At 42.8% G+C, this 20,697-nt stretch overlaps 1 long non-coding RNA gene across 2 annotated transcripts; it reads right to left on the bottom strand.

Annotated features, from left to right (window-relative positions):
• Nucleotides 1-4,093: 4,093 nt before the first annotated feature.
• LOC111527013 lies at nucleotides 4,094-20,400 on the bottom strand. 2 transcript variants are annotated; one of them, XR_002726559.1, is made up of 4 exons: nucleotides 20,232-20,400; nucleotides 19,167-19,941; nucleotides 11,686-11,978; nucleotides 4,094-5,585 (listed from the first exon to the last, which is right to left on the bottom strand). It is a non-coding gene; the product is annotated as an uncharacterized LOC111527013 (long non-coding RNA). The 2 variants fall into 2 exon arrangements; XR_002726558.1 differs by lacking the exon at nucleotides 4,094-5,585 and having other exon boundaries at nucleotides 10,822-11,978.
• Nucleotides 20,401-20,697: the final 297 nt, after the last annotated feature.

Here is a 20,697-nt window from a genome sequence, read left to right as displayed (position 1 = left end):
GGCCCTGACCTGCTCGAAAATCTGCTGCCTCTTTGATCTGTCCAGCCTCCAGGACTGTGAGCAATGCATTTCTGTTGTTCATAAATTGCCTAATAGTCTGAAGTATTTTGTTATAGAAGCCCTAGTAGATGAAGACACTCCAGGAATAGCCCTGCTCAGCTCTCATTTGCTGTGTGTTTCTCGTCCACATTGAATCTGGACTTGGCCAGTGGGACTTCGGAACACATGATGCCAACACGGCTCAGCCAGCAGGATGCAAACATTGTTCAAGGGAGGGAGCACAAGACCCCAGAGCCTGGCTGCTTGGGACACAGCTGCGAGCCTCCATTCTGCAAAGCAGTTTGGAGAGAAAGACCTTGCAAAGAAAGAGGAACAGCATCCGCTATGCCCGATGCACTCAGCATGCAGGTGAGCCCTTCGACCCGCCAGCCAGCACACGGACTGCAGCTGCAGTGTGAGCTCAGGCTTCACACACAGGTCTAAGCAGAAAATTCACAGGTGTGTGGAAAATACCCAGGTATTGTTGGCTTAAGCTACTAACGTTGGGGCAGCGGGAGGAAACGGAAACACACATCCACTTTTCCATGTTGCTGCTAGGAGGAACTGCAAGACTGTGAGATCCCTGGGACAGAGCAAGCGCTCAAAAAGACTATTGTTGCCATTGCTATTTTCCATTGTATGAGATAGACCCAGGAAAAGGGCTTGTCAATTAGAGAAAAAGTCAGCACTTACCTTCTTAGCACCTACAATCTGTTTAGAGCCATGTGCTCTGGGGCTTTCCTTTAAGAAAATTACATTCTCGTCCAGGCACAAGGGCTCACACCTAGAATCCCAGCACTTTGGGAGGCCGAGGCAGGAGCATCTCTTGAGGCCAGGAGTTGGAGATCAGCCTGGCCAACATGGCAAAACCCCATCTCTGTCTACTAAATATACAAAAATTTGCCGGGTGTGGTGGCATGACTGTAATCCCAGCTACTAGGGAGGCTGAGGCAGGGAATTGCCTGAACTCGGGAGGTGGAGGTTGCAGTATGTCGAGATCATGCCACTGCACTGCAGCCTAGGCAACAGAGTGAGACTTGGTCTCAAAAAAAAAAAAAAAAGAAAAAAAAGAAAAAGAAAAAAGAAAAAGAAAAATATTGCATTCTACAATGGAGTATCATTCAGTCACAAAAAAGAACAACATCCTGCCATTTGCAGTCGTGTGGATGGGACTGGAGGTCATGATGTTAGGTGAGTTAAGCCAAACACAGAAAGATAAGATACTGCGTATTCTCACTCATCTGTGGGAGCTCGGAAAGTGGACCTCGTGGAGGCAGAGAGTAGAATGGTGGTTCGCAGAGGCTGGGAAGGGAAGCAGGGAAAAAAGGATGGAGACATGTCGGTTAATGGACACCAAAGTACAGGGAGATAGAAGGAATAGATTCCAGTATTTGATAGTATGGCAGGGAAATTATATTAGGTTGGTGCCGTTAAAAGTGACACTGAACAGATTAAAAGTAACATTAAAAGTAATGGCAAAAACAGCAATTACTTTTGCACCAACCTTATCATTAGGAATTATTTGTTGTATATTTCAAAATAACTATTTTGAATATTTTGAACTATTTTGAATAATGTAAAAAAAGATAAATGTTTGAGCTGATGGATATCCTAGTTATCCTGATTTGATTATTACACATGGTATACATGTATGAGAATATATGTACCTCATAAATATGTAAACAATAATATATCAATACATATTTTTTAAAATGTTAAAAAGAATAAGTGATTAAAAAATTACATTCTGGTTAACATACTTAAGATGATCAATGCATTTATTGCCCTGGGCTATCAACAAATGATCAGGGACCCCTCTCTATGAAACATATGAAATAAGTGCACATTTTGAAAATCAGAAATCAATAACAGTATCAATTTTCTGGAAAAACTTTAGAGAAAATGTATCCCTTGATCAAGGTCCTGAATGGCAGGAAATATTTCAATAATGCTAATGCTAATGATACTATTAACATTTGACATTTATCGATAATGTCTTATGTGCTGGGAATGAAAAGAAGCACTTTACATGCAATGTCAGATGTAATCCTTTCCTCAGCCGGATGAGGCCGACTTTATTTTATGTGCATTGTACGAATGGGGACACAGAATGACAGGGAAGTTAAGAAACTGCGATCTGTTCAGTGTTACTCCGCTGGCCAATGGTAGAACTGGGCTTTGACCCGGGCTACCTAATTCCAAAATAGGCATTCTTCTTTTGGACAGAGAGGCTGGCAGATAAATTAAATGCATGTGTACTCTAAGAAAAATCATTCTAAAGTTGAAGGGAGTGTTAACTGGTACCATTGTTATGAGTCTAACTGGACCTGTATTCTAAAATGTTTTTATATATGTATAATATATATAAAAAGTTACGTAAATCAGTATATTTATATATATATAATGATGGATTATATATAAAAATATATATTATATATATTACTATATATATAATGATGAATTAATATATTTTGAGAGGGAGTTTTGCTCTTGTTGCCTGGCCTGGTCAATATATTAACAGAAAGTTCTTTTAATAATTAAAGACATAGTGGCAGGGCGCAGTGACTCATGCCCGTAATTGCAGCAATTTGGGAGGCCAAGGTGGGTGGATCCCTTGAGGTCAAGAGTTTAAGACCAGTCTGGCCAACATGGTGAAACCCCATCTCTACTAAAAGTATAAAAAATTAGCCCGGCATGGTGGTGGGCGCCTGTAATCCCAGCTACTTGGGAGGCTGAGGCACAAGAATTGCTTGAACCTGCGAGGCAGAGGTACAGTGAGCCAAGATTGCACCGTTACACTCCAGCCTGGGTGATAGAGTGAGACCCTGTCTCCGTTAATAATAATAATAATAATAGACATATACCCTACAGTTCTAAAGCAAAATAATAAAAACGATGGCAGTCCGGGTGCTGTGGCTCATACCTGTGAGCTGGGCATGGTGGCGGGTGCCTGTAATCCCAGCTACTTGGGAGGCTGAGGCAGGAGAATCGCTTGAACCTGGGAGGCAGAGGTTGCAGTGAGCTGAGATTGTACCACTGCACTCCAGCCTGGGTGAAAGAGCGAGACTCCATCTCGAAAATAAAATAAATAAAATAAAATAAAATAGAAATAAAAATGATGGCACATATGTAATGTGTACTGCATGGCAGGCTCTGATCGTAGAGTGCTACGCAGTATGTACTTTTTTTTCTTCCCAACAGCCCTATGCTATAGCTTCCATTATTTTCTCCACTTCACAGATAATTTAACCTGCTACAGAGAAGTTACGCCAACGTCCAAGGTTACAGGCCCGAAGAAATCATGGGTCAGTATTCAAAGCCAGGTGGCCACCTCCCACCGGGTGCTCTTAACGGAGAGCTCAATAGTTCTGTGAGGTATTTCAAAATAGGAATTCAAATATCGGCAGAACCAGGAGACGGCAAAGCATGCTGGGATTGCTAGATAACCTCTCATGTATGCTATGTCTCGTGCTAAGCAATGTTTTCTCACTAAACCCTTATAGCAATTCCATGAAGCAGGCACTGCTGTGATCCCTTCAAAGATAAGGATATTGAAGTTCAGAGAATTAGTGATCCTGGATCTAGTTAAGAAAATGGGATTTGAAGCAAGACGTTCTAACACAATGTAGACTCACTCGATTTTCTTTGGTCTTTTAAAAATTAATTGTATTAATAAAAGTCCTACATGCATGTAGTATGAAAGAAAACAGTTGTTTTGCTTGGTCTATTATGAAAAAGAGTCGCTTCTAGCCTTGCTCTACTAGTTCCTCCTTCCAGGGGTAACTATTTTCAAATTTCTTAACAGGCTCTCTTGGTCTCTCTCTCTGTCTGTCTGTCTGTCTCAACAGAGTCTCGCTCTGTCACCCAGGCTGGAGTGCAGTGGCATGATCTCAGCTCACAGCAACTTCCACCTCCCAGGTTCAAACAATTCTCCAACCTCAGCCTCCTGAGTAGCTGGGATTGCAGGTGCACACCACCAGCCTTGGCGAATTTTTGTATTTTTTTTTTTTTTTTTCAGTAGAGATGGGTTTTCACTATGTTGGCCAGGCTGGTCTTGAACTTCTGGCCTCAGGTGATCCGCCCGCCTCAGCCTCCCAAAGTGCTGGGATTACAGGCGTGAGCCACGCGCCCGGCCATTCTCTTGGTATTTCTAACACAGCTCGAAAAGCCATCCTGGCATTACTATCTTTTGAGTTTCCAGTTCTAGGCATCATCTATTGAAGTCCCACATTGGGAGAGGAGGAATTGTTTCCCTCTGTAACGACGCCTTCGGTGCGCTCTTCCTGTTCTGCTCACCCTTTTCTCTGCAGTTAATAATTACATGTTTGTTTCTACTTTGCTTAGTTTTTTTAAGTATTTAACCCAATTCTTCCCCAACTCTCCTCTGGTTGATGAGTCTCCTCTCAAAATGTTCACACGTGTTAATGACCCTTCCCCCGCCCTCTTCCCGGGACGGGGACGCTGTCCCAGCAGACCCCCTCACCGGCTGGCACCATTCTGCATGGGTTACTTTCCAGGCTTCCTGAAGAACTTCTTTCTGGAATTTTATTTTACCATCATCATGAAGTGACCCTTTTCTCACTTTTGTGTTTTGCCTCTATTTTCTGGATTCTGGCTGTCCTTTTCCTTGGTTAACTCCCTCCGTTTGGTGGAGCATATCTGTGTTAGCCTGTGTTTCCAACAAAGCTGACTCCAGGACGTGCATTCAGGGCAAACACCCGAGTAGGACACAGGGAGGGAGTCTGAGAGGCTGGGCAGGGGAAGGTGGCAAGACAGGTGTAACTCAGAGTGAAGGAGAGAGGAAACGGGGCAAGGGGAACAAGGAAGGAAAGCAAAGAGGGAGAGACGGAGGCAGAAATCATCTGAGACTTCAATGCGGTCCTCAGGAACATTTGATAAGGCGGTGGGATGTGTGTGAGCTGAAGCCATCCTTCAGCCATGTCACAGGTGTCCCGGGAGCAGGCCTGCCTTAGCACCCCTGCCCCCCGAACTCAGCCACGGGTTGGCAGCAGTCCTGGGAGAAGTAGTCTCAGACGAACTTGGCCATGAGCTCCCGGTGCAGACAGGGGCTGCTCCTCAAGCGCCCCTCAATACCTCCACTTGCCTCCTGAGAAGGGGTGCAGGAGAGGTAGATAGATTTAGGGGCTGAGGTCGTGAATCTGTCCCCACACCACAGTGACGACGCGGCTGGGCGTAGAATGTTAGGGTTTTGACAGCATTGCTTCATTGTTTTCCACATCCTGGTGTTAGCAAGTCTGAAGTCACAGCGGTTTCAATTTTGCCTAGAAAATCTGTTTTATCTCCCTGGAGACTTCAGGACATTCTCTTTGCCCATGCTGTCCTCAGAGGTCACCCTGAGGAGTTGTTACTGCAGCCTGCCCGGGGCCATCCTAACTAGGCTGGCCAAAGAAGCACAGCCCCAGCTGCATCGCTGCCATTCAGTGAGAGTCCCCTTCAGTGCCACCGGGTGATGTGTCTCTTTTCCAGTGACTGCGACAACCAGGCAGGGAGCTGAGCACTTCACGGACATTATCTAATTTTATTTTCTGAAAAAAAAAAAAAAAATCAGATAATGTCTATGAAGGATTTCACGCTGTCACCCAGGCTAGAGTGCAGTGGTGCGATTCCAGCTCACTGCAGCCTCGACTTCCCTGGCTCAAGGGATTCTCCCACCTCAGCCTCCCCAGTAGCTGAGACTACAAGCACTCGCCACCACCCTCAGCTGATTTAATATTATTGGTAGTAGTAGTAGAGATGGGGTCTTGCTATGTTGCTCAGACTGGTCTCAAACTCCTGGACTCAAGAGATCCACCCACCTTGGCCTCCCAAAGTGCTAGGATTACAGATGTGAGCCACCACCGCACCTGGTCTGACATTATCTAATTTAATCCTTCCACTAAAGTAAGAGTTATCCTCATTTTCACTCAATCCCACTATCCCATTTAGGGAATCCCATTTCGCTCAATCCCATTATCCCATTAGGAAAATTAGGTTTTTCCTAATTTAACCTAATTTTCACAGTAAGGTCAGTATTATTGCTCTCATTTTACTGAAGCTCCGAGAGGCTTAGAAGCCCATTTAGTGTTCTATTAAACACAGCAGAGCCTGGATTTGAACTCAGTTTTTTCTAATGCCAAAAGTTTCTGGGCCGTAAAGTTGCAGAGATGAAGACAGCCTTTCAAGCAACTCCGAGTCTTACTCCTCTGTTCTTTAAGAAGTTTCACACGTATGTTTATTGCGGCACTATTCACAATAGCAAAGACTTGGAATCAACCCAAATGTCCATCAGTGACAGACTGGATTAAGAAAATGTGGCACATATACACCATGGAATACTATGCAGCCATAAAAAAGGATGAATTTGCGTCCTTTGTAGGGACATGGATGCAGCTGGAAACCATCATTCTTAGCAAACTATCACAAGAAGAGAAAACCAAACACCGCATGTTCTCACTCATAGGTGGGAACTGAACAATGAGCTCACTTGGACTCGGGAAGGGGAACATCACACACTGGGGCCTATCATGGGGAGGGGGGAGGGGGGAGGGATTGCATTGGGGAGTTATACCTGATATAAATGATGAATTGATGGGTGCTGACGAGTTGATGGGTGCAGCACACCAGCATGGCACGTGTATACATATGTAACAAACCTGCACATTATGCACATGTACCCTAGAACTTAAAGTATAATAAAAAAAAAAAAAAGAAGTTTCAAAACAACACAGAGTTCAGAGAGCAAGAACAAAATCTCCTCCGCAAAATTCTCACGAATTTTGCCAAGAATTTGTAGTAGAAATAATACTGAATTCATTAAAAATAATTGTATTTAAATGCATGTATTGGAGTGTTTTTAAGGCACTAAAATGCATCCATTTGTATTTGGCCTTTCCAGAAGCGACTTAAGATAAATACCTGCTTTTATGTTTTTCGAAAGTTCATATATATACATTTATACAAATGTATATATTTATACATATATAATATATATAACTTAAACATTATAATAAATATATGTAAGTATATTTATTATAATATAAATATATGTAATTATATAAATATTATATAAATATATAATTACATATATTTATATATATAAATTATATATATAAAGTTATATAAATATATAATTATATATTTATATTATATATTATATATAAATACATATATATTTATATTATAAATATATATTTATATTGTATAACTAGTATATATAATATATAATATATAAAATATATAAACACATTTACTTGTATATATATTTATTATATATTATTTTTATATCTGTACAAATATATGTAAATGTATGTACTTATATGTATTTCTGGCTCTCTTGCTCTTAGGTTAAGAAGCATTTCCAAATGATCCTTAGAAATGATTGTTTTCCTGTGTTGAGGTTTCAGTGAGTGCAGAGAAGAGGAAAGACCCGCTAAGCCGGTAACACATCATCACTATGTTTGTCACATTACACACAGATAAGAGCAAAGTTTTATACATTAATTCAAGTGGCTATTTGTCACAATTTTCCACTGCTGTATGCCATGGTGAAACAAACCGTTGAGGTTAAAGTCTTGTTTTGATCCCAGCTGTCTGAACTCTGTCCTACCACTTCATTTCCACGGGCAAGTAAGAACCACAGAGTATTTTCTGCTTTCACTGGAGGACTCAAAACTGTCATCGAGAAAATTAGTAATGCAGTAAATAATACAATACCAGTTACAATGGATTGAAGTCATTGCATGGTTCATTCTGCCAAAGGCTACATTTATATTATAGGCCGCATGATAACTTTTGCCTAAATCTTCAAACACCTTGAGAAGATTCGGCCGGGCGCGGTGGCTCAAGCCTGTAATCCCAGCACTTCGGGAGGCCGAGACGGGCGGATCACGAGGTCAGGAGTTCGAGACCATCCTGGCTAACATGGTGAAACCCTGTCTCTACTAAAAAATACAAAAAATTAGCCCGGCGTGGTGGCGGGCGCCTGTAGTCCCAGCTACTCAGGAGGCTGAGGCAGGAGAATGGCGTAAACCTGGGAGGTGGAGCTTGCAGTGAGCTGAGATCCGGCCACTGCACTCCAGCCCCGGTGACAGAGTGAGACTCCGTCTCAAAAAAAAAAAAAAAAGAGAAGATTCCAGAATATTTGACTCCTAGTCAAGGGTGGATCCCTTGCTCAAAACAGTTTGGAGACTCCTTTTGGGTGCCCCTCAGAGTCCTCCCAGCCTCTGGGTCTGTGATATGATCACCTCCGTCTGAGGCACTGTCTTTGGCTCATTTGTACTGAGAGCTGGTGATTAATCTGGGGAATGTTGATTCTGACAAAAACAACAACATTGAAGTGTGATTCTAAAGTCATGCACCTGACCATCTTGTGTAATGAATGAAATCTGAAAACATTTCCAAAAGAGGAATTTCCTGATTCCCTTTCAGTACATTTTTAAATTTTTAAACCATGTGACTGTATTATTACTCAGCCATTTAAAAAATTAATGGAAAACCAAAACAAGTACATTTTTTGGATTATATATAAATAGATCTCTCTCTCTGTCTCTCTCTCTCACACACACACACACACACACACACACGGGACTTTACATGATTGCAGGGGAAACACACTTCAGAATACAAAATGTCTAGTATGCTTATTATTATTTTTCTTATTTGAGACAGAGTTTCATTCTGTTACTCAGGCTGGAGTGCAGTGGCACAATCTCGGCTCACTGCCACCTCCACCTCCTGGGTTCAAGCAATTCTCCTGCCTCAGCTTCCTGAGTGGCTGGGATTACAGGCGCGTATCACCACACCTGGCTAATTTCTGTATTTTTGGTAGAGACGGGGTTTCACTATGTTGGCCAGGTTGGTCTTGAACTCCTGACCTCAGGGGATCCACCCGCCTCGACCTCCCAAAGTGCTGGGATTACAGGTGTGAGCCACCGCGCCCAGCCCTTGTTATTATTTTTGACAACACTCTGTGACTTCATTGTCCCTGGCCTGGCATCCCATTCAGCATATGCCCTTCCCTGCTGGTGAACATTAATTCTCACTGCATGGAAATTGGACCGAGTCCGCACGCTGTCCTGAGCACTTTGCACCACAGTGCGAGTCAGCGATCCCGCTCTGTTCCTGACAGTTGTGTCTCCACCATCACAGGTGTCCGGGCCCTTATAGCGAGTCCAGTGGTTTCTTCCTGCTGCCTCAGCTGATCTCCCCCACTGACCACATTCTGTTTGGGCACGGTTACAGCACGTCCCCCGGGGCCAATGCGGCCACAGCCTCACGAGCTGCCCTCAGCGCTCCTGGGGGCTCCTGCTGCGGCATTCTTCGGTTGCCATTATCCGCATCGTTTCCAGTAGAGCATTTCCAGTGTTTTCCTCGCTCTTTCCTCAGTATCTCACTCAGCACTGCTGGCCATTGGAGGCTGCTGTCTGCCTTGCGCAAAGGAGAACCCCAGGGGTGATTCCACGCCCTGTCGTCACTTCTTAGGGGCATCAACAAATGGCCATCAGGTGACCCTAACTTCAAGGGCCCAGAGTCCCTCCTGTCCAGCAGGTTGTACACAGGCAGCTCTGGTACTGGCATCCCTGGATGTCACTCGTTGCCACCTCAAGGGACTGGGTCTTTATTTTTTTACTTTTTTGAAAATACAATGCTAATACAATTTGTCACTATTCTCTAGGGAGCGCTTATTTATTACGCTGGGATTTTATGTTTTACAAATTTATTTGTCGTAACGGCATGCAATACCTTGGTTTTAAAACCTTATTTCCTAGGTCCTTTGAGAGCCGGCTATAACCCAAGATTATTTTCATAATGGGCTCCTTATATAATGTACTTCTTAAAAGCTAAATGGTACTTATCACTTCATTTTGCATATCGAAGGACATTTTAGCTCAGTAGTAATAACCCAACATTATAATAAAAATAATAATAGTAAGGATTTAAAAATCCATTACAAATCTCCCTAAACCCAGGTGCACTCATTAACTCTTAGATAAAAGAAATTGAAATAAAAAAAAATCCAGAAGTACTTTATTTTATTCTACCTAATATAACGACTTTGAAAGAGTGAGAAGTAGAAGACAATTCTCTTGACTTCACATCTCATGTTGGGGCCAGGCACGGTGGCTTATGCCTGTCATCCCAGCACTTTGGGAGGCCGAGGTGGGTGAATCTCTTGAGGCCAGGAGTTCGAGACCAGCCTGGCCAACATGGTGAAACCTTGTCTCTACAAAAATAAAAAAAGTGGTTGGATGTGGTGGTGCACACCTGTACTCCCTGCTACTTGGGAGGCTGAGGCACAAGAATCGCTTGAACTCGGGAGGTTCAAGGCTGCAGTGAGCCAGGATCATGCCACTGCACTCCAGCCTGGGTGACAGAGCAAGACCCTGTCTCAGAAAAAAAAAAAAATGTAGTGCTCAGTTTGCTAGGCTTGCCAGTTAAAATTGGCTGTTAGATTGAAAAACAAAAGCAAACAAGCACTCCTACTATCTTGCTGAATTATTTTATTTTATTTTATTTTATTTTATTTTATTTTATTTTATTTTATTTTATTTTTGAGATGGAGTTTCGCTCTTTCACCCAGGCTGGAGTGCAATGACATGATCTCGGCTCACTGCAAACTCCACATTCTGGTTTCAAGCGATTCTCCTGCCTCAACCTTTCAAGTAGCTGAGATTACAGGCTCCCACCACCATGCCCGGCTAAATTTTTTATTTTTAGTAGAGACGGAACTTCACCATGTTGGCCAGGCTGGTCTTGAACTCCTGACCTCAAGTGATCTGCCCGCCTTGGCTTCCCAAAGTGCTAGGATTACATGTGTGAGCCACTGCACCTGCCTGCTGAGTCATTTTATAATTGAGAAGGTAAAGGCCATGATTTCTGCCTTTGTCATCTTGAAGGAGGTGGAATGAAGAGAAACAAGAAAATGGTATTATTAAGCCAAAATCATGCAAACAAAATCACACGCACACAAGTTGGGCTTTTCAAACCGTTAGAGCCTGTTAAAATCCATCCAAATGTGGGCAGGCTGGGCATGGTGGCTCACATCTGTAACGCCAGCATTTTGGAAGGCCAAAGTGGGGGAATCACTTGAGCCCAGGGGTTCTGAGAGCAGAGCCAGAACCTGTCTCTGCAAATAAATTTGAAAATTGGCCAGATACGGTGGCATGCACCAGTGGTCCCCGCTCTTCAGGAGGCTGAGGCAGGAGGTTCCCTTAATCGAAGGAGGTTGAGGCTGCAGTGAACCACGATTACCACTGCACTCCAGCCTGGGTGACAGAGTGAGATCCTGTCTCAAAAAATAAAAAATAATATAAAAATCAAAGTAAAGAAAATGTTGGCATATTGGTCAGCAAGGCCTTTGTAAAGGCAAGTGGAGCCATTTGCAGGATTTGGAGGCATCCTCTAGGCACACAGCCGTCATTAGGTGTTATGGGTTGAATTGGGTCAAATTCATATGTTGATGCGCTAAACCTCAGTACCTAAGGATGAGACCTCATTTGGAGACTGAGTCTTTACAGACGTGATTGATGTAGGACGAGGTCCTCAGGTGCCCTAATGCAGCATGACTGATGGCCCTATGGAAATGGCGATTAGGACACACGCCCAGATGAACATGAAGACAGAGATCGGGATGATGTTTCTACATACCAAGGAGGGAGCACTGAGGACGGGCAAACGCCAGAAGCAAGGAGAGGCCTGGAACAGGTTCTTCCTCAAGGCCTCAGGAAGAACCAACCCTGTGACACCTTTGTCTGGGACTTCCAGCCTCCAGAACTTGAGACAGTCCATTTCTGTTGTTGTGGCACCCTGTCTGTGGCACTCCGTTACGGCAGCATAGGAAACGAATCCGCTAGCCGTACAGTGACTCCAAACCACTAAGACATAACCCAGTCCCTGCAAGAACTTCCAGGGACATGTCTAGTGTGTGATGCCCACGACACCTGCAGGGATAACAGAAGGCAAATCGTCAGCTGAAGGCCACAGGAATAACTCAAACAGTAAGTCACCTCAGGATGCAGGTCACAGGGGACAAATAGAGAATCGGCCCTCCCAGAGGAGTCCCACAGGCTGAATGGATGTGTGTGGGGCAGGGGAGGACAGCCCACGGTGTTGGAGATGGAAGTTGGAGCAACACCCCACGTCCGAGCTGGCAAAGCCCATGGTTCTCACTGGTGAGAGAAAGAGGCTTGGCTTTCAGGGAAACATAAGCCCAGGGGTAGCAGCAGACACTCCTGGGGAGGTGAAATGCTTATATATATAGTGGAGGAGAGAAGGCCATTTGTTACGCTTAACATTTCCAGGATGGCCGGGCGCGGTGGCTCATGCCTGTAATCCCAGCACTTTGGGAGGCTGAGGCAGGTGGATTACTTGAAGTCAGGAGTTCAAGACCAGCCTGGCCAACATGTTGAAACCCCATCTCTACTAAAAGTACAAAAAAATTAGATGGGCATGATGGTGTATGCCTGTAATCCCAGCTACTCGGGAGGCTGAGACAGGAGAATTACTTGAACCTGGGAGGTGGAGATTGCAGTGAGCCAAGATCGTGGCACTGCACTCCAGCCTGGGTGACAGAGTGAGACTTCATCTAAAAAAAAAAAAAAAAAATCCAGGAGGATGTACATTTACTCTACTACATATCCTACTTGAAATAACAGAAAAGCAAAAGGCAAAATTTTATTTTGCGACCTCCATAGAACTCTAAAACGAGTATAAAAATGTATAAGCAGCTTGTATAAAATACTCATGATCATGGGAACGTGCTTCTTGCATAGTAGTGACTTTAGCATTTCAAATCATTAAAGAATATTCAATTTTATTCATAAAGATGAAAACATTTATTACCATTTACAGAATTTAAACACACGTATTTTCAATATTCAATCACAAGTAGTGTAAGGCAATTGTATTTAATAGCTAATTGACTTAGATTTCCTTTAAATATAGCTTTTACCTTCTTTTGAGAGCTTTTCTTGTTAACTAATTTTCTGTCGGCAGGCAAAACCACTTGCTCATATATACTATAGCTTATTAGAGTCAATATCATTCTTTCAACAATTCATTCAAGTCTAATTTTACTATGCAGAGCATAGCTTTACCGTAAGTTTATTTTCCACAGAGGAAATTCTCAATGTGTAACTTAAAATACCAAAGTTAGTGTGATGAGGCCATAGTGTACAACCACAATGGAAATTTGACTCATTCTGAGACTTTTTGAAGTTGCAATGTGCCACTAAAAATAATTAAAGATCTCTAATACTTATCATGGTTTCTTTTTGGATGTTCTATAATTGTGATGGATACTATGAATAATTCACCTTTCCTTTAACCTCTTGGTCTGCTATAACCAAATGATTCCTGGGATGGCAGTTTTGCTGGTCTACAGAATAATTGTGAAATAATAATATTTCACCCATCTCTCTCTCTCTCTCTCTCTCTCTCTGCACCAAAAAAAGAATATAAGAGCTTTATCTAGGTTATGTGTGCTTATAAGGCTACCAGGTTTTTACTTTCACATATTGAATTAAGAATTACCAGTGAGTCATTCTAATATGTTATTACAGTAGTGAAAGTATAGATAGAGAACTCTGTGTTAAATTTGAGAATGATCGTTTCAGTGATCAGAGAGAGGAGCTCTGATAAAGTAGATCTTTAAGTTAATAAACCTGACATACTACAATCTGTATGAAACATCCTGTTTAGCAGACTCCTGGCAAACTGTTACTGGTTTAACATTGTTTTCTCCCAGGATATTCACCATTTTAGTAAGGTACACTCAAGCTATTCCCACTTGTCTGCAGTGCAGTGGAAACATGCATCTTGGCACAAATGAAAGAGTGACACCATCTCTCACGAGGACCGTACTGTTGCTCATCATGTTTCCCAGAAATATGTGACATATGTTAGAGACCAAATAGAAGCAGTTCCTCAACACTTGTCCCAGGTTGTCAGAGAACTCAACCAGCAGCAAAGACAGAAAATATTCCAGACCATCATGCAAATAGCGTTCTGAAAATAAGTCGTATTAGTCTCTGGTTCAAGAACAGTTTTAGCTGGTTGTTGCTAACTGCCACTTCACACGTGGTGATCACTACATAGACATATCTGAAAGGTAGAAGCATTGCTGTAGCAGCCCTTAAATCTGGTTATTTTATGGAGTTTGTTGTTTTTGTTTTTGAGACAGGATCTCACTTTGTCTCCCAGGCTGGATTGCAGCTGTGATCTCGGCTCATGGCAGCTTCCACCTCCCTGGCTCAAGTGATCCTCCTGCCTTAGTCCCAAGTAGCTGGGATTACAGGCTCGTGCCACCACACCTGGCTAATTTTTGTGGTTTTTATAGATATGGTTTAGCCATGTTGCCCAGGCTGGTTTTGAACTCCTGAGTTCAAGCGATCCACCTGCCTCAGCCTCCTAAAGTCCTAGGATTGCAGGCATGAGCCATCACGCTGGGCCATTTTATGTTTTATTTTTGTAAAATATTCTTGTTTTAAATTGGTGACATAATTGGTCCTAGTTCATCTAAATGCTAAGTGTCAGTTTCAACTCTAATTTTAATGATGATCTTGAGTAGAGGTTTCCAACTATTTTGAGGATACATACCTCATCAGTAAAAAGTTTTTGATCATGAACATATAAAGACATTAATATTTACTGATGTGTAAAATCAGTAGGGGCAGACGCTTCCTGCTGAGTGGCTTCCATGAGCAATTAGACAGTGATAGGAACAAACAGTGTAGAGGCAGGTAAGTCTTCTGTTACATTTTGAGCATTATAAAGGATACACAGAAACATAAACGTAATAAATGAATCAGCTAAAAATAAGTGTGCATAGAAGCTCTAAAGTTCTTTTACCTGTATTGCAATATATCATTCTGTACAGACCCTTGGGTGTGTGCACCTCACCTTTGGGACCCCTGAGCCTGTCTGTGGGGCCTGAGGTGCTGTCACAAAAACAACTTCGCTTGTTGTTTGCCCACTGTGATAACTCTGACTACATGAGAACATTTTCTTTATCACTGAAGTAAAGTCACTCTGGATAGCAGGAACTTTGATATCTTCATCAGAATGATTCATTTTAATGTGTATTGCTTTGTAATCATAAAAGTTGAAGTATTACTTTTTTTTTTTAAACTAGAGCACAATTACAAGTAGATGTTTGCCATAATCACAACAAGAGGAAGTAATGGATTTTATTTTAAGGCACATAAACTGAGATCATAGGCACATGATCAAGTATCAATCTTCTATGTTGGGAGAAGACAGGGACCAAGGTTTACGAATTACATAACATGTGCCAGGCACAATTCTAGATGGCTTGACTATGTTAAAAGATATCATTGCTCTAAATTCCTTTATAGAATGTTTAGTAGATAACAAATGCTATTATTATGTTTCTCATTTAATCATCAAAATTATCCAGACAACTAGGTATCACTACACTAGTCATTTAAAGTCACCTAAAAATCAGCGTGCTTCAATGACTTTGGATGTGGTCACATCTTAGTAAGAGGTGGAATAGACATTTCTGATTCCATAGCTCGTGTTCAGGGTTTTAATTTTTTTTCTTTTTTTGCTCTTTTCACTGTATAATTGCGCATGTAAGAAGCTCCAGAGTGAATAGGCTGCCCTTTGGATATTGTCACATATAAAGACAATAAGAGTAAATAGTTGCTTATTTGAAGACATCCATAGAATGGCTCATGTGTCTTGTTTTCTGCTTTTGTTTGCTTGTTTTTAGACAGAGTCTCACCGTCACCCAGGCTGGAGTGCAGTGGTACAATGATGACTCACTGCAGTCTTGAACACCTGTGCCCAAGCTATCATCTCGCCTCAGCCACTTGAGTAGCTGGGACTACAGGTGCACACACGCCACTGAGCCCAGCTAATTTTCAATTTTTTTTTTTTTTTTTTTTTTTTTTTTTTTAGACAGAGTCTTACTCTGTCATCTAGGCTGGAGTGCAAAGGCACACTCAGTTCACTGCAACCTCTGCCTCCCGGGTTCAAGTGATTATCTTGCCTCAGCCTCCTGAGTAGCTGGGATTACAGGCGCCCACCACCACGCCTGGCTAATTTTTGTGTTTTTAGTAGAGACAGGGATTCACCATGTTGGCCAGGCTGGTCTCGAACTCCTGACCTCAAATGATTCGGCTCACCTTGGCCGCCCAAAGTTCTGGGATTATAGGCATGAGACACCATGCCTGGCCAGTTTTAAACTTTTTTGTAGAGACAGGGTCTTGCTCTGTTGCCCAGGCTGGTCTCCAACTTCTGGCTTCAAGGGATCCTTCCACCTTGGCCTCCCATTCTGCCACATTCTATTTCTTTAGAAGCAAGATACAAAGTCCAGCTGACACTCGGGGGAGCAGAATTGAATCCCACCTTTTCAAAGCAGGATTGTCAAAGGATTTGTAGATGTATGTTCAAGACACCACACAATGTATTTGATGAGATTCTGATTATAGACCGTTTGGCAGATTTTATGTGGACTGTAAGAAACTGGGAAGGATCTAATGTTTTACCCTATTTGTAAGCTTCCAAGTTAGCCTGTCCCAGTTTGTGAATGCTGACAGAAGACATGAGTGCTCTGGGTCAAAGACCAAAAGGACTTTATGACTCAAGCAATAGCAGTAGGCAGAGTATCAGCAATTTTAGTTCTCCTTCTCCCGACTCCCACGGGGTGACTGCAGGAGGGTCAGGCGACATTTGCACATGCAGTGGATTGCATTTCAGGAGGTGAACCTAAACTTGGAGGATGGGAGGCCGCCTTTCACAAGAAGCAGTAGGCATAGCAGCCCTTTGCTTTGAAGGACACACAGTCTCTGTCTTCCAAAGCTGTCCACTGTTTAACCATCTTTGACAAGATACTCCAGGACAAAGACTCTCACTGGCTCAACTCAGAAGATGTGCAGAAATGTGAGGCTCACGGAGAATTCTCTTCCGAGTTTATGATAAAGGTGGTTGCATTAGTCAGGGTTCCCAGAGAAACAAACCAGCAAGAGATAGATAGGTGGATATTTTAAGGAATTTGCTCACGGGGCAGGGGAGGTTTGGTGAGTCCAAAATCTGATGGGAGTGGTAAGCAGGCTGGAGACTCAGGAAAGAGCTGCAGTTTGAGTCTAAAGGCAGTTTGGTGCAGAGCCAGAAAGAGCTGAGGTTGCAGGTGAAGTCTGAAGGCTGTTTGCTGCCGAATTCTCTCTCACTTGGAGGTGGTCAGCTTTTTGTGCTCTTCAAGCCTTCAACAGATCGGATGGGGCTCACCCACATCAGGGATATCTCATCCAAAAATACCCTCACAGAAATATCCAGAAAAAGATTAACCACATATCTGGGCACCATGGCCCAGCCAAGCCGACACATAAAATTAACCATCAAACTAGCGGTGTGACTGCTCTCTTTTGTTGCAAGAGATGAAAAAAAAAAAAAAAAAAAAAATTACAAAGGCATTTGGCTGAGGAACACAGAAGTGCAGCCTATATTCATTGTGAAGTAATGTGTTCAACCGTGAGGGTTCATGTTTGAAGAGACTTCTAAATAAAGAAAGATGATTTTTCTTCATTCCCATTGCCATATTTCAGATTCCCATTTGATAATTTAAAAAATGCATACTAGCAGCCAGACGCGGTGGCTCGCGCCTGTAATCCCGGCACTTTGGGAGGCTGAGGCAGGGGGACCACCTGAGATCAGGAGTTGGAGACCAGCCTGGCCAACACGGTGAAACCTCATCACTGCTAAAAATATAAAAATCAGTCAGGCATAATGTTAGGCATCTGTGATCCCAGCTGCTTGGTAGGCTAAGACAGGAGAATCGTTTGAACCTGGCAGACAGAGTTTGCGGTGAGCGCCGCTGCACTCCAGCCTGGGTGACAGAGTGAGACTCCATCTCAAAAAAAAGAAAACAAAAATGCATACCGGCATGGTCCACCCTAGTCAAACAGTTTCCAGGAATTACAGACTTGGAAGAGACCCCAGAGTTAATGTAATTCATCAACATCATGCTACAACTTGCTGAATATCATGCAAATAGCTACCTGTAGAGCTGGGACTTAAAACTCGAGGCTCACACTGTACTCTGTCCAAGAGCATTGGAACTGTGGCTCACGGAAGCCCAGGTTCCACAAAGGTTCCCTGCGAGCCTCCAGGAGGATGGGCATGGACAGGGCCCCAAATCGGTGTTCACTAGAGGGGCTTCATTTCAGTCTGAATGTTATACCAGGATTCTGTGTAAGGTTCCGTTTGAAAGGGATGATTTTGCTAAAGCAAGCTTGCAGATGACTCTCGTTTTTGATGGATATTTTTGTTGCTAGTGATGGATGTTAATATGTTCAAATTACATTTGAGAACCGAAGTTCAAAAAATAACCTTCATTTAGAATTTTCAAGTTTGAATTTTAATAATTTGATCCAATTTGAGTTTATAAACTCAAGGAAAATGTTAACTTATCAATTTAGTAATGTTTAAATTGTTCTATTATATATTTATTTTATCCTTAAAAATCATGACCATAAATTTAATAGGATAATTCAAACTGTTTTTTTTTTTTTTTTTTTTAGTAAAAAGCAGTACATATTCATGAAGGAATATTGGAAAATACAGAATAACAGAAAAAAATATATAAAATACACCTACTACCTAAACATATCTGTATCAGTATTTTTATGTATCACCTTTCAGCATTTTTTTCTAGGCAGATGTCTCTTTCTCTACGTAGTTTACAATAAACTGTGTACATACGTACAATTTCATGTGACCATTTGCACTTATCCTATACTCAAGGCCTTCTCTATGTCATGGAACAACCTTGGAAAGTATAATATTGAATGACTATGTAAGCTTCCACAAAGTGGTTATACCAGTTTTTAACTAACAACCTCTTTTCTGTTTTCGATTTTATTTTACTGCTAAAAAACCAAGCTGGACTCGTATTGCTAGGAACCAAGTTGTTTCCCCAACCCCTGCCAAAATCCCTAGCCCCTGGTGTTGTATTTGGGGTAAGAAAGGAATTCAGAATGAGGTCATAATGGCAGGGTCCTGATGCAATAGGATTAGTGTCCTTATAAGAAGAGACTCCAGAGAGGGAGCTTCCCTCTGTTCCTCTCTCTCTCTGTGTCTCCCCGCAAATCTCCCCCCAAACCCACCTGTCATACAAGGACACAGCAAGAAGGCAGCGTCTACCAGCCAGAAGAGAGCCCTCGCCAGAAAGCGAACGGTTGGCACCTTGAGCTTGGACTGGCCACCTCCAGACTGTACCATGGACATTGCCGTTGTTGGAGCAGAGCTACCAGCTCTGGAGGTGACTATCTGAATGATGTTCAGTCTGCAGTATTTGCCATGGCTGCCCGAGCTGCCTAAGACAATCGCACTGCCCATAAAGATCGTCTCCTTCGTCCCCCATCCTTCTCTCTCCTCTGATCACACATATGCTTCCTTGTTGCCACAGACTTCACTTAAAAACTCAGTTCCATGAGAAAATAATTTGGGAATTCAATACGGAGATGGCAGAGCCCGAAGCCCAGCATGGGGACCCCTGAGCGTGAGGTCTCGCGACCTCAGAGGCCACTCACCTGGGAAACCACCCAGGCTCTGGACGGCTTCTTGGTTCCTTTCTGAGCTGAGCACCGGAGCCTTGGTCAGCCTTGACGCCTGCCAACAACTGCTCTGGGCAACTGATAGATGTTCAATAAATGTCCCCCGCTGTTAAATGTGCCTTGATAGGTAAGTGAGAGACCCTTAGCTCCACGTTGAAGTGGGTCCACAAGTCCTCTGGTTGGGAATGCTTTCTTAATGGTTCTTTTATCATTCACTATGCATTGAAAAGTAACCAGAGAATCGCAGAAATAGAAAGCTGAAAGGGATTTCCTCTCCAGAAGTTTTCAAGGTTGTTCTCGATTGTTGTGAGCAATGAAGCCAAAACTTTAAAGAAAGCATTTGAAGAAGTTTAGGTGAGGGGAGCAGAGCTGCTCTCATGAGGGAAGGAGGCAGCCTCCCTGGACCCACCCCCAGGGGTCCTCCATGCCTGAAACACAATTTGAAGACTAAAGGATCTAGTCTAAACTCCTCATTCAGAATGTTTATTTGTTACCCTCTGAGGCGGATCTTAAAAAATGACAGAATTCCAAATTTAAACAAGAAAAGAGCACTATTCTAGAGTTTTTAAAAGGCCAGAATACATAGTCCTATATTAACATGAAATATTTACTTACCAAAATCTTTTAAGAATCCGGGAACCAACAGTTTAGGAGAAACATAGCTCTTGGCTCCAAAAAGACTGCTCGGTCCATCTCTGTGTGACTTGGTTGATTGATAGCCGGAGACATGAGAGAAGCGGAGGGGTGGCTCTGGGGAGTGCAGGTGAGGTTGGCCCTGCGCCTCTCTCCTGTGCTGCAGGCCCCAATCTGCATCCCTCCCTTCCTCTGCATTGCTTTACTTGGTGTACAACCGTCACCTTTTCTTGCCTTTTCAAATGAGATGAGATCAGTTTTCACATAACTGAGCCAGCTCATGTAATTATTGCCAGGGACTTGACATTACATTGCATTCTGTTGTCTTTTTCTGTATTTGTTTGTTTTATCACATTCAATTCCTTTAACAGCTTCATCCCTTCATTCCACCATGTGTGGCTCTCTCCTGTGTGCACAACAGTCTCGTCAATATCAGGAAATGCAAAGG

The sequence above is a fragment of the Piliocolobus tephrosceles genome, chromosome 9 (assembly GCF_002776525.5).
Source record: "Piliocolobus tephrosceles isolate RC106 chromosome 9, ASM277652v3, whole genome shotgun sequence".
Taxonomy (NCBI): Eukaryota; Metazoa; Chordata; class Mammalia; order Primates; family Cercopithecidae; genus Piliocolobus; species Piliocolobus tephrosceles.
The sequence above is the reverse complement of the archived record's forward strand: the minus strand, read 5'-3'. Positions and strand labels throughout refer to the sequence as shown.